The sequence below is a fragment of the Garra rufa genome, chromosome 11, assembly GCF_049309525.1.
Source record: "Garra rufa chromosome 11, GarRuf1.0, whole genome shotgun sequence".
Classification (NCBI taxonomy): Eukaryota; Metazoa; Chordata; class Actinopteri; order Cypriniformes; family Cyprinidae; genus Garra; species Garra rufa.
The window spans coordinates 1426052-1438071 of NC_133371.1; positions in this window are offsets into that span (position 1 = coordinate 1426052).

Sequence of the window (12020 nt, forward strand, 5' to 3'; positions counted from 1 at the left end):
CAGACATGAAGCAGGAGTGAGAAATGAGAGTTCTTATACAAAAGTCCAAATGGTGAACAGCTGTGAGTGAATCAGTGTTAACGACAAGGACAGGTGAATGCTATTAGAAGTGCAGTGTGAATAGCGACCTCAGGAGGCTGAGGGAAACCCCACAGCCCCGATCATGACAGTACCCCCTCCCTACGGAACGGCTTCCAGACGTTCCCAAAGTCTGGAGGGAGGAGGTACGGAGGAAGGCAAGTCAGGGGGAGGGATGGCGGGCCAGGGCCGTGCAGCGGAGTCACGCGAGCAGGCCTTGTCACCAGCGGAGCCTCAGCGGACGCCGCCGCATCAGGAACAGCGAGAGCGGTCACCGCCGCGTCAGGCACAGCGAGAGCGGTCACCGGCGCGTCAGGAACAGCGAGAGCGGTCACAGCCGCGTCAGGAACAGCGAGAGCGGTCACCGCCGCGTCAGGAACAGCGAGAGCGGTCACCGCCGCGTCAGGAACAGCGAGAGCGGTCAACGCCGCGTCAGGAACAGAGAGTGCGGTCACCGCCGCGTCAGGAACAGAGAGTGCGGTCACCGCCGCGTCAGGAACAGCGAGAGCGGTCACCGCCGCGTCAGGAACAGCGAGAGCGGTCAACGCCGCGTCCGGAACAGCGAGAGCGGTCACCGCCGCGTCCGGAACAGAGAGTGCGGTCACCGCCGCGTCAGGAACAGAGAGTGCGGTCACCGCCGCGTCCGGAACAGAGAGTGCGGCCACCGCCGCGTCAGGAACAGCGAGAGCGGTCACCGCCGCGTCAGGAACAGAGAGTGCGGTCACCGCCGCGTCCGGAACAGAGAGAGCGGTCACCGCCGCGTCCGGAACAGAGAGTGCGGTCACCGCCGCGTCCGGAACAGAGAGAGCGGTCACCGCCGCGTCCGGAACAGAGAGTGCGGTCACCGCCGCGTCCGGAACAGAGAGAGCGGTCACCGCCGCGTCCGGAACAGAGAGCGCGGTCACCGCCGCGTCCGGAACAGAGAGCGCGGTCACCGCCGCGTCCGGAACAGAGAGCGCGGTCACCGCCGCGTCCGGAACAGAGAGCGCGGTCACCGGCGCGTCAGGAACAGAGAGCGCGGTCACCGCCGCGTCCGGAACAGAGAGCGCGGTCACCGCCGCGTCCGGAACAGAGAGAGCGGTCACCGCCGCGTCCGGAACAGAGAGTGCGGTCACCGCCGCGTCCGGAACAGAGAGTGCGGTCACCGCCGCGTCCGGAACAGAGAGAGCGGTCACCGCCGCGTCCGGAACAGAGAGCGCGGTCACCGCCGCGTCCGGAACAGAGAGCGCGGTCACCGGCGCATCAGGAACAGAGAGCGCGGTCACCGCCGCGTCCGGAACAGAGAGAGCGGTCACCGCCGCGTCCGGAACAGAGAGTGCGGTCACCGCCGCGTCCGGAACAGAGCGCGCGGCCGTCCCAGCGCCAGAAACAGAGATGCCGGTTGTCGCCACCTCCTCTCCAAAGCAGGGGCGCTTCCGCGCCGTCTCGGCACTGCGGGTGTCCATCGCCGCCAGGCAGGCATAGATGAATTCAAATCTCTTGGCCGACGCCGCCTGAAACGACATCCCCGCCGTGTCGGGAACAGAGCTGATGGTCACTGCCCCCAGGCAGGTGGACGCCGCCTCCTCAAAAAAAAATCTCCCCGCTGGACCCATCAGTGATGTCTGCATTCTGTCACGTTATACAAAGGGAGGTCTGGGTCCAAAAGCAGGTGAATTGATTTTAATATAATTAAACACAAATAAACAAACAAATAAACAAACCAAAAGGCCAACACGGCACAACGGGACATAAACTGAAACACTAAATAACAAAATCAAAAAACTAAATCAAAAGCCAAGATCCGAGAACACACAGGAGACGAGACAATGCAGACATGAAGCAGGAGTGAGAAATGAGAGTTCTTATACAAAAGTCCAAATGGTGAACAGCTGTGAGTGAATCAGTGTTAACGACAAGGACAGGTGAATGCTATTAGAAGTGCAGTGTGAATAGCGACCTCAGGAGGCTGAGGGAAACCCCACAGCCCCGATCATGACAGTTAATTCAAGAGCAGTGAGTGATTTTTCTCTTTGTATTTGTACGTTTTATTAATGAATCTTTACATGTCCGTGTTCTGTCTCTGAGCGCATACACAGAACAGCGCAAGTTCTCTTTCTCGCTTTTAAAATCACCACATTAAATAAACATTAATAGATCAAGCACGTCCCATTTTATGAAAGTCATGTTACATTATTTTGCTGTTTGCACGTAAAATTAGGCTTATATGGAGGATCGAAAGCGTACCACTGGAAAGGGGGTGGAATGGGGGGCAATAATTGCTTCATCTCGATTACTGTATTTTCATGATCGTTTGAAGCCGAAATCGAAATCGCAACTAAATTTCGATTAATTGCACAGCCCTATGTTATATTACACATTACATTTAAAATTAAAATCAAGTACTTTTTATTTGTGTCCTATTGGAAGTGTGTATAAAACAATCAAACATAGTGTTATAATTTTCCTGCTCTTAGCTCAGAAATAAACAAAAATGGCTAAAAAATTTGCAAATTGTTATTGACTGTTTTATGCAGGTAGGGTTAATCTTTTAAAGAGTTGATTTTCTCACTCGTAAGAGCCTTTTTCCGAAACATTTGTAGATAATCGATTTTACTGCTTGATGAGACTTCTGTATACATAATATAGTAACATTAAATGGTTATTTTATCATGGTTAAGGAGTGCACTGGCACGACTTCAAAGTGAATTTGTAATTTTAATACGGTCTTTAAACTCTGACAATATTTAACTGGCAATGAAAAGCACAGTAGTTTGTCAAAATACGCATTTTTTATTAGCCACACTTCTGATTGATGCTTAATTAATAGTTGGTAGTAGTCGGTATTAATTGGTAGTTTTGTGCCAGTATAAATCTCCACTGAGTCTCTCTGACAAATTGCACAGTTGAGATTACAAACAATCATTTTGATGAAATTCAGTCTCAGAGGAGACCTGAGCGATTGTAAAAACCTTCGGCAATTGAAACAATTTATTAAGTGTGAATGTAAAGGTGAACTGGAGGTATTTTCCCACAAAGGGGGCTGGTGGTGGATACGTGCTTCGGTCTATGACCTTGTGTGCCTTTCTGCAGTAGTTTTCAGACTCAAACGAGCAACCACTCAGACCCAGCTGAGGCAGGTTTCTGAAGTAATGTTCACTTTTATTCCTCTGATATTTACTTCTGAGCAGTCAGGCAGCAAGAAATCGTTCCTTCTGAAATTGGCAAGCAAGTAGGCCATTTAAAAATCACTTGCTGCATTATCAGTTAGCAAGACAGACAATTAAAAATCGTTATTCATTTTCCTCTGAGCGTCCCTGGGGGGAGTATGTGAACGCTCGGATGAAACCTGCCAAAGCGGTACAGGAAGGTCTTCATCCCTTAGGTAACAAACAAAATAAATAAAAAATAAACGTCATTGGCTTTAATACAGTAGATTTGAAAAATGTTGTAAAGCATCAATTCTACTGGCAGATAAACACGGCTCTTCTGAGAAATGGTCAAATGTTGGCTGATATTCTCTGCTTTGGATTGAAGCTTTGTGAAAGACTGGGTCAAGTTCTTGGCTTCCTAACAAAGGGGTTAATTAAGCAGGGTTAATTAATGTCATAGTGAAGAGAGTCGGTTTGGGTTGATAAGATGCTTCCGAAGAGGAAGAGGATTTAGGATTGCCATGAATCGGAACAGGAGCAGAAGGAAGGACAGAGAGGACAAACTAACGGAGGTTGAAAGAGATGCCGTTTGTTTTTTTCTTAATCTTAAACTTTTTATTCTGTATGTTTGGGTGAATGTCACCCTTGCACATATTACTGTGGCCTACAGGCAATATTTCCCTGTTCATCTTTCATACAGGGCACATTTGACCAAAAAATGTTTAGTAGTAATAGTAGTAGTAGTAGAGTAGTAGTATTTACTAACCCTCATGTTATTCCAAATTAAAAGGCTGTTATTTATTTATTGATATTTTTGCAGCTGTTTTTGAACAATCAATCAACCAATTGATAAATCAATAACATTTTGGTTATGGTTCTCAAATCTGAATTGTTAAGAGCCTGAGGTGCAATATTCTAGTGATAACAGAACTCCATCTCATAGGGAGCATCATGGTGGATGCCTAAATCCACTATAATTGTATTAAATAATATTGTTTTTGTGACACAGAATGTAGTTTTTAGAGTTTTTTAGGTGAGAATATATTTGTTTAGACTTCAGATATATGGTTTGTTAATTAACATAACACCTATTTGAAAAGTTGCTTTAATGCTTCATTCAGCACTCATGAACCCCCGAGAGCAGCCTTAACTCTGCCAGATCTTCTGGAATTTGCCGCTGGCTCTGATGTCTCTGTAGTGGTTAAACATGAGATATAATTTGTTTTGGGTCAATCTAACGATCAGTCTTTGGTCTCATTAATTGTTTTTTTTCCTGAGCAAATAGTTTTGGCTAAGGGCAAAGTCTTATAGTGTTATATTTTATGTACTTTAATGCTGTATATCAGAGCGCTGCCTTTGTACATTTGACTAAATTGCTTTGCAACTTTTATGATGCCTGTTGTTGTTTATTAAATATTATTATTCAATAAATACAATTTTATATAAATAATGCAGGTATGTGCCCAAAAATTTGAATATCGAGGGAAAGTCCATTTATTTCAATAATTTGTTTCAAATAGTGAAACTTGTATGTTATATTAGTTCACTACCAATAAAAAAAGGATCTTAAAGACATGTTGTGTTAATATACTGTATTATGTTCTCAGTACTTTTTTGGGCCTCCTTTTGCACTAATTGCAGCATCAAGGCGGCGTGGCATAGAGGCGATCCTGCCTTTGACACAGTTGAGGTGTTATGGTAGCCCAAGTTGCTTTGATATTAGCCTTCAGCTAGTCTGCATTTCAGGGTCTCTGTTCCCTCATCTTTCTTTTGACAATACCCCATAGATTTTCAATGGGGTTTAAGTCAGGTGAGTTTGCCGGCCAATCAAGTAGTTATTCCATGGCTATTAAACCAGGTACTGGTAGTTTTGGCTTTGTGGGCAGGTGCCAAATCCTGCTGGAAAATAAAATCATCATTTGATGTCGGCAGCAGGAAGCATGAATTGCTCTGAAATTTCCTGGTAGACAGCTGCGTTGACTGTGGACTTGATAAAAGACAATGGACCCACACCAGCAGATGACATGCTCCTCAAACCATCACTGACTGTGGAAACTCTACACTGGACTTTAAGAAGCTTGACTTTTGTGCCTCTCCGGTCTTCCTCCAGCCTCTGGGACCTTGATTTCCAAATGAAATGCAAAATTGGCTTTCATCTGAAAACAGGACTTGGGACCACTGGACAACAGATCAGTACTTTTTCTCCTTAGCCCAGCACAGATGCTTCTGACGATGTTTTTGGTTCAGGAGTGGCTTGACGCATGGAATTCTCCAGCTGTAGCTCATGTCATGCAGATGTCTGTAAGTGGTGGTTCTTGATGCACTGACACCAGCCTCAGTCCGCTCCTTATGATGCTCCCCCAGATTTCTGAACCGCCCTTGCTTGACAATTCTCTTAAGGCTACGGTCATCCCTGTCACTTGTGCACCTTTTCCAGCCACATTTTTCCCTTCCTCTCAACACTCTGTTAATATACTTCAATACTGCACTCTGTGATAATCCATCTTATTTTGCAAATGCCTTTTGAGACTTTTCCTCCTTATGGAGGGTGTCCATGATGGTCTCCTGTACAACTGTCAAGTCAGTAGTCTTCCCCATGATTCTGAAGCCTACTAAGCCAGACTGAGACAATTTAAAGGCTGAGGCTTTGCAGGTGTTTTGCGTTAATTAGCGGACTAGATTGGGACACAGGGAGCCTACAATGTTGAACTTTGTCAGGATATTCTAATTTTGTGAAATACTGGATTTTTTTAATCTTTAATCCATATTAATTAAAATTGAAACAAATAAAGGCTTGAAATATTTCACCATGTGTGTAGTGAACTAATATAACAGACAACTTAAACAGGGTTGGAAACAGGGAACTAATTTTTAATTTCAACAAAGTAAGATGCAGCCAACAAATGCACAGAGCAGTGCTGTCATCAGAAATCACCCTTAACAGATGAAAGGATAGTACGATAAAGATATAATAAATGCTTTATCAGATGCAGGTAATCACACTTGTTCAGTCCATCTCTCTCATAATACTCTACATAACACAGTTAGCTTTTAATACAGCAATACAATAAGCTTTTTAACAAAGCAACTCAATGTAAAGTGACATTTTCAAATTAGTAACGGAGGCTTAAGCTCAGTTGGTCAACTGGCAAACTAAGATTTGAATCTGTGGTGGAAGGAAGGGAAGAGGGTTTTTAAAGACACCCCATTGTTGTCTTTTTTAATCATCACATGAGTTTGGAATGACACAAGGGTAAGTAAAAAAGTTAAATTTTTAGTTAATTCGTCCCTTTTACTGGGAGTGTACCCTGAGTCTGCAGATTGTTGTTTCAGATATTTTTTCCAAATTTGTCATGAATTTAAACCATAACATTACGAAAACCCTGCAGTAATATCTAATACAGTTTGCAGTCATAGATGCAGAATGGGACATCAAAGTTAGGAAGGATGGAGATTATTTTGTGAGTAAGAGGATTAAGGTAATGGAGTGTTTGGGGGCTGGAGACGTGGAGATGGTGCTGGACGGACGGCACCGCATGTGCATGAGCAGCTGATGGAGCATTTGCTGCTACTGCCGGCTGATGGAATGAAGCTATTAAACAGAGATGTTACTGGATGATCAGAGAGGCGAGGCTGAGGTTACAATAAACCAAATAGTCTGAGCTATGACCATCTGTTGAACTGAATATATCTTCTTCAGATATCTATTTCTAAAAAAAAAGAAATGTTTTGGATTTCTGGAGGGTTGAAGTACTTGGTTTTTGCTAGTCTGATCTACATTTTGACTGTATTCTCTTTCCCATGGGAACTATTAAGCATCGATACATTGATCTGACACTAAGATTTTGCCTCATAAGGTGAGTTAATGAAAAGAGTGAAGGGATTTGGTTTTGTTTTCCTGGCATAGACAGGTAAATTGTTATGCATTGCTGGGTTTACTAAACATATTCCACAGTGCAAGTACAGTATAGAATTTTAAGCACAGATTCTTTGAGGTGTGAAATTGCTTGTGTATAATTGCATTGACAAATGTATTGAACCATCCCATGTCAATGTAGTTTTTTTCTCTCTGGCTTTCCACTATGGTTATTTGTGTAACTACTCATTAACTCGCCAATTAAATTATTATTCTATGGGGAATTTGTAAGGTCACTCTTTAACTAACATGTTGTGGCAATTTTCTTTTGGGTAAAGATGGTTACTGTTAGAACCAGATGATCATTTTTACTAAGTAAACTTGCATATTCATTAGACCCAGCAGTCAGTTCTCCAGCCAGTAAGCAATCAGATGTTGAAAGGTCCCTATGTGATTGCAATGCATGTTTCTTTTTTCCCATTATGATACATAGTAATCATATAATTACATATCAGGCAGTGCCTGGGTTGGGCATCACTCCAGGAGGGAATCTGGTTCCACTACTTGCATTTTCATGCTTCTGTTAACAACTTAAAAGGTTGATCAGATTAAATACTATGTGTTGGTTTTTTGTCTCAGTCCTTTAAGGAGTTGTTGGAATTGAAAGCTATCTCAAAAGGTAGGAAACTTAATTATGCTGCCTAATTAATGTTAACTTCTACTGTTGTTTATTGTAAATTCGTGTTGGTTTATAGTACAAAATCAAAACAAAAGCATGCTCATTCCTGGAAAAACATTAATATTTTTGGAGCCTAGGTGTGCAGACTTTTTCTGTTTTCATGTACATAATAATATAAATAGTGCTAATTTTTAAAACTTGACCTTGAAAAAGAGTGATTGCAAATGCAATTTGCTGAACATAAATGTGCTATTTTGACACTTAAGTAGGATTTTTTATATATATATATATATATAAAATAGACCACTGCAAAATTATCTGTCTGTCTGGTTGTACTTTTTATAGGTATGTGATTGAGTAAAATGAACATTTTTGTTTTATTCTATAAACTACCAACAACATTTCTCCCAAATTCCAAATCAGTATTTTTATTTAGAGCATTTATTGGCAGAAAATGAGAACTGGTCAAAATAACAAAAAAGATGCAGTGTTTTCAGACCTAAGATAATGAAAAGAAAACAAGTTCATCTTGATTTTTAAACAACACAATACTAATGTTTTAACTTAGGAAGAGTTCAGAAATCAATATTTAGTGTAATAACCCTGATTTTTAATCACAGCTTTCATGCGTCTTGGCATGCTGTTAGGTGACTTTATGCCACTCCTGGCACAAAAATTCAATCAGCTCGGCTTTGTTTGATGGCTTGTGACCATCCATCCTCCTCTTGATCACATTCCAGTGGGGTTCAGGTTTGTAGATTGGGCTGGCCATGCCATTGTCTTGATCTGGTGGTCCTCCATCCACACCTTGATTGTCCTGGCTGCATGGCATGGTGCATTGTCCTACTGGAAAAAAACAATCCTCAGAGTTGGGGAACAACCACGTACATGACTTGATTCATGCACCCTTTACAAAGACAAATATGCCCGATTGCATCACTGATTCTCCACCAAATTGTAGGCCTCTCCAGGTCTAACCATTAGATCACCAGGTGTTGGGCAAAACTGAAAATTGGACTCATCAGAGACTGTCCAGTCTGGCTCTTTTTATGCTTCTCATTGATGAAAGGCTTTTTTCTAGCTTTGCCCTGCACCTAGGAGCCTGTTTCAAACCATCCTCGCAGTGCACTTCACCCCAGCTGCCATTTGCCTTTCTTTTTGTGGATTAATGTCGAATGAGTAGGCTGTCATTCCGATCAGTAGAGAGTCTCTTTCGGTGCTTTCCTCGTGTCTTTCATTGGAAATTAACTAGGCACTAGTGACTGACGCTTCCCGTGTGAAAGGGCCTTAAAGGGGTCATTGAATGCAAAACTCACTTTTACATGTTGTTTAAACATTAATGTGTGTTGGCAGTTTGTGTCCACAACCACCCTACAATAATAATAATCCACCCAGTGGTATTTTTTTAATCTTTAAAAGTAACATCCCCTTTTTAAAATCAGGTCATTCTCAGTTTCTTGTCAGTGTGATGGCACAAAGACAGAGGCCACTCCCACGATAGTTGATTGACATGAGCGCCTTACCTTAGCCCGCCCTACCAAGCTGAAACAGTCCGACTCTGATCGCCATTGTGTGACTCAGGTGCAGGGGAAGACAAGAATGTCTCTGATTGAGCGGTGTTCTTTTTTTTATTTTATAAAGGAATTTAGCAGTAGTCATTTACTCCCGACATCTGTGCTGCTGAAGATGCAGAGGATAATGTTACTTTTTTTTTTTTAAAGCGCCTATCTCAATCTTCATATGTGTCTATGTTCGTGCAAATCATCCCTGTGCAGCTTCATCCACAGCAGAAGTGAGTGCATCTTTGCAAACGGCCTTTCTTAATAAGTAGTCGTGATGTATTGTCAAGTATGGTGACCCATACTCGAAATTGGCCCTCTGCATTTAACCCATCCAAGTGCACACACACAGCAGTGAAAAGTGAACAAACACACACACACACACACACACACACACACACACACACACACACACACACACACACACACACACACACATGTTGGGTTTACATGTTTTATGGGGACATTCCATAGGTGTAATGGTTTTTATACTGTACAAACCGTACTTTCTATCGCCCTACACCTACCCTACACCTAAACCTAGCCCTCACAGGAGATTGTGCATACTTTTACTTACTCAAAAAAAACTCATTGTGCATGATTTATAAGCCTGTTTCCTCATGGGGACCTGAGAAATGTCCCCACAAGGTCAAAATCTACTGGTATTCCTATCCTTGTGATGAATACCAGGTACACACACACACACACACAGTAGCAGTGGGCAGCCATTGCTCCAGCGTCCGGGCAGCAACTGGGGGTTCAATGCCTTGCTCAAGGGCACTTCAGTCATGGTATTGAAGGTGGAAATGGTGCTGTCCCCACCTTCAATTCCTGGCGGTGTGGGAATCGAACCGGCAACCTTTGGGTTATAAGCCCAACTCTCTCACCATTAAGCCACTGCTTAATGTGCTTATTGGCAAGTTTCGCCACTAAACTCAGCTAAATGTGGCTAAATGCAGCTAAATGCGGCTAAAGTAAACATTACATCTCATAATCCCACAGCAGAGCGGGGCGGGGCGAGCAGAGCTCATTTGCATTTAAAGGACCATGCAATGAAATGAGTTGATTTTTCAAGCTATGACAAGGTAAAAGGGTATTTTTTTACACTAGTATTGAGAATTTTTGACCAAAGTATATTATAGACTTTTCATTAAGACCCTAAAGAATCATATGAACTTATGGAAAATGGGCATCCCATGATCCCTTTAGAGGATTAGTCGAATTCCAGAATAAAACTTTCCCCTCAAGTCATCCAAGATGTTAATGTCTTTCTTTCTTCAGTTAAAAAAAAAAAAAAAAAAGGTTTTCGAGGAAAACATTCCAGGTTGAAGGTCCAAATTGCAGTTTCAATGCAGCTTCAAAGAGCTCTACACAATCCCAGCTGATAAATAATATACTTAAAACTTTTTAACCACAAATGTACTGTATATATATATATATTAGGGCCGGGACTTTAACGCGTTAATTTAGATTAATTAATCACACAAAAATAACGCGTTAATTTTTTTTAACGCATTTTAATCGCACTTAATTTTGCACCGCGGAACGTTTCTCACTGGATGAGTTTCAGCGGCGGACCGATTACACTGGAGCACCAACTAGCGTTCAGACAAAGGAATGCGCATATCACCGCAGCACATCGAGCCTCATGTATCACCTCAATGCTTTTACAGAAGGTCTACCTACCTATAGGGTACCTGAATTTCTGAAATGAAGGCTAGTATATTTCTAAATATCCCAGTGTTTCCCCTACCATTATCTTAGGGGGGCGCGTTTACAATGTCTCCTCCAAGAAAACACGGACTGGATCGCGGACTCCATTCATAAAAAACGAATTTACTATAGCGCGGAATGCCACGTAAATTCGTCGATTTTTGGATTGATAAATCAAAAGTTGGTCTGTCACTTAATTCAAATCGCGATATGGACTAGTGTCTGTGAAAACTGAAATGCAAAAAGACCGTTTTAATATGAGTCCTGCATGTTCCGTTTGCCTCTGTATGTTAGAATGGCAGAGACGCGTTTTTTTACACTGCAGGCGTGATGCTCCCGTTAATTTTTGGCATTTGCATCTCAAATGAACAGATAGACCCAATCTCCAAAGCTACTGTCAGTGTCACTTTTACCGTTTCATTTGAGAAAACTAGCATCATATCATACTTTACACACAGAAACTTCACGGCAACCTGTCAAAATAAAAGTACGGTTTAACATGAAACAGAACAATATTCCTATTTAAATAATTGACAAAAAACTATTTATATGATAAAAAATAAATATAACAACAAGATTAACCACTTAATTGTAGAAAAAATACTATGATTATTATTATTTATTGATTTTAACAGCAAACCTCTGTTTGTTTGCCAAAAATTAAAAAGGTTTATTTTTCATTTGATTAAAAATAAATAAATGTTTATGCTTTCATTTGATTATGAGAAAAATTAAAACACAAGAATTTATAAAAAAAAAAAAAATAGCAAAAGATTGTAAAGCCCTATTGTTCAAAATGTTAAAATAGAGAGTTTTGGATTTATTTTTTCACTGAAATAAATGTTTTCGTTATGGGAAACACTGTATCCTATTGCTACAGTTAATGGCAATATTGCACTGGTCTGTTGGACTTGGTTGAACAAAAATAAACAATATTTTGTTGCTTCAGTTTATGTATTCAGTCATTATTCAATGGTATACTAAAAATCCATATGAAAAAACTT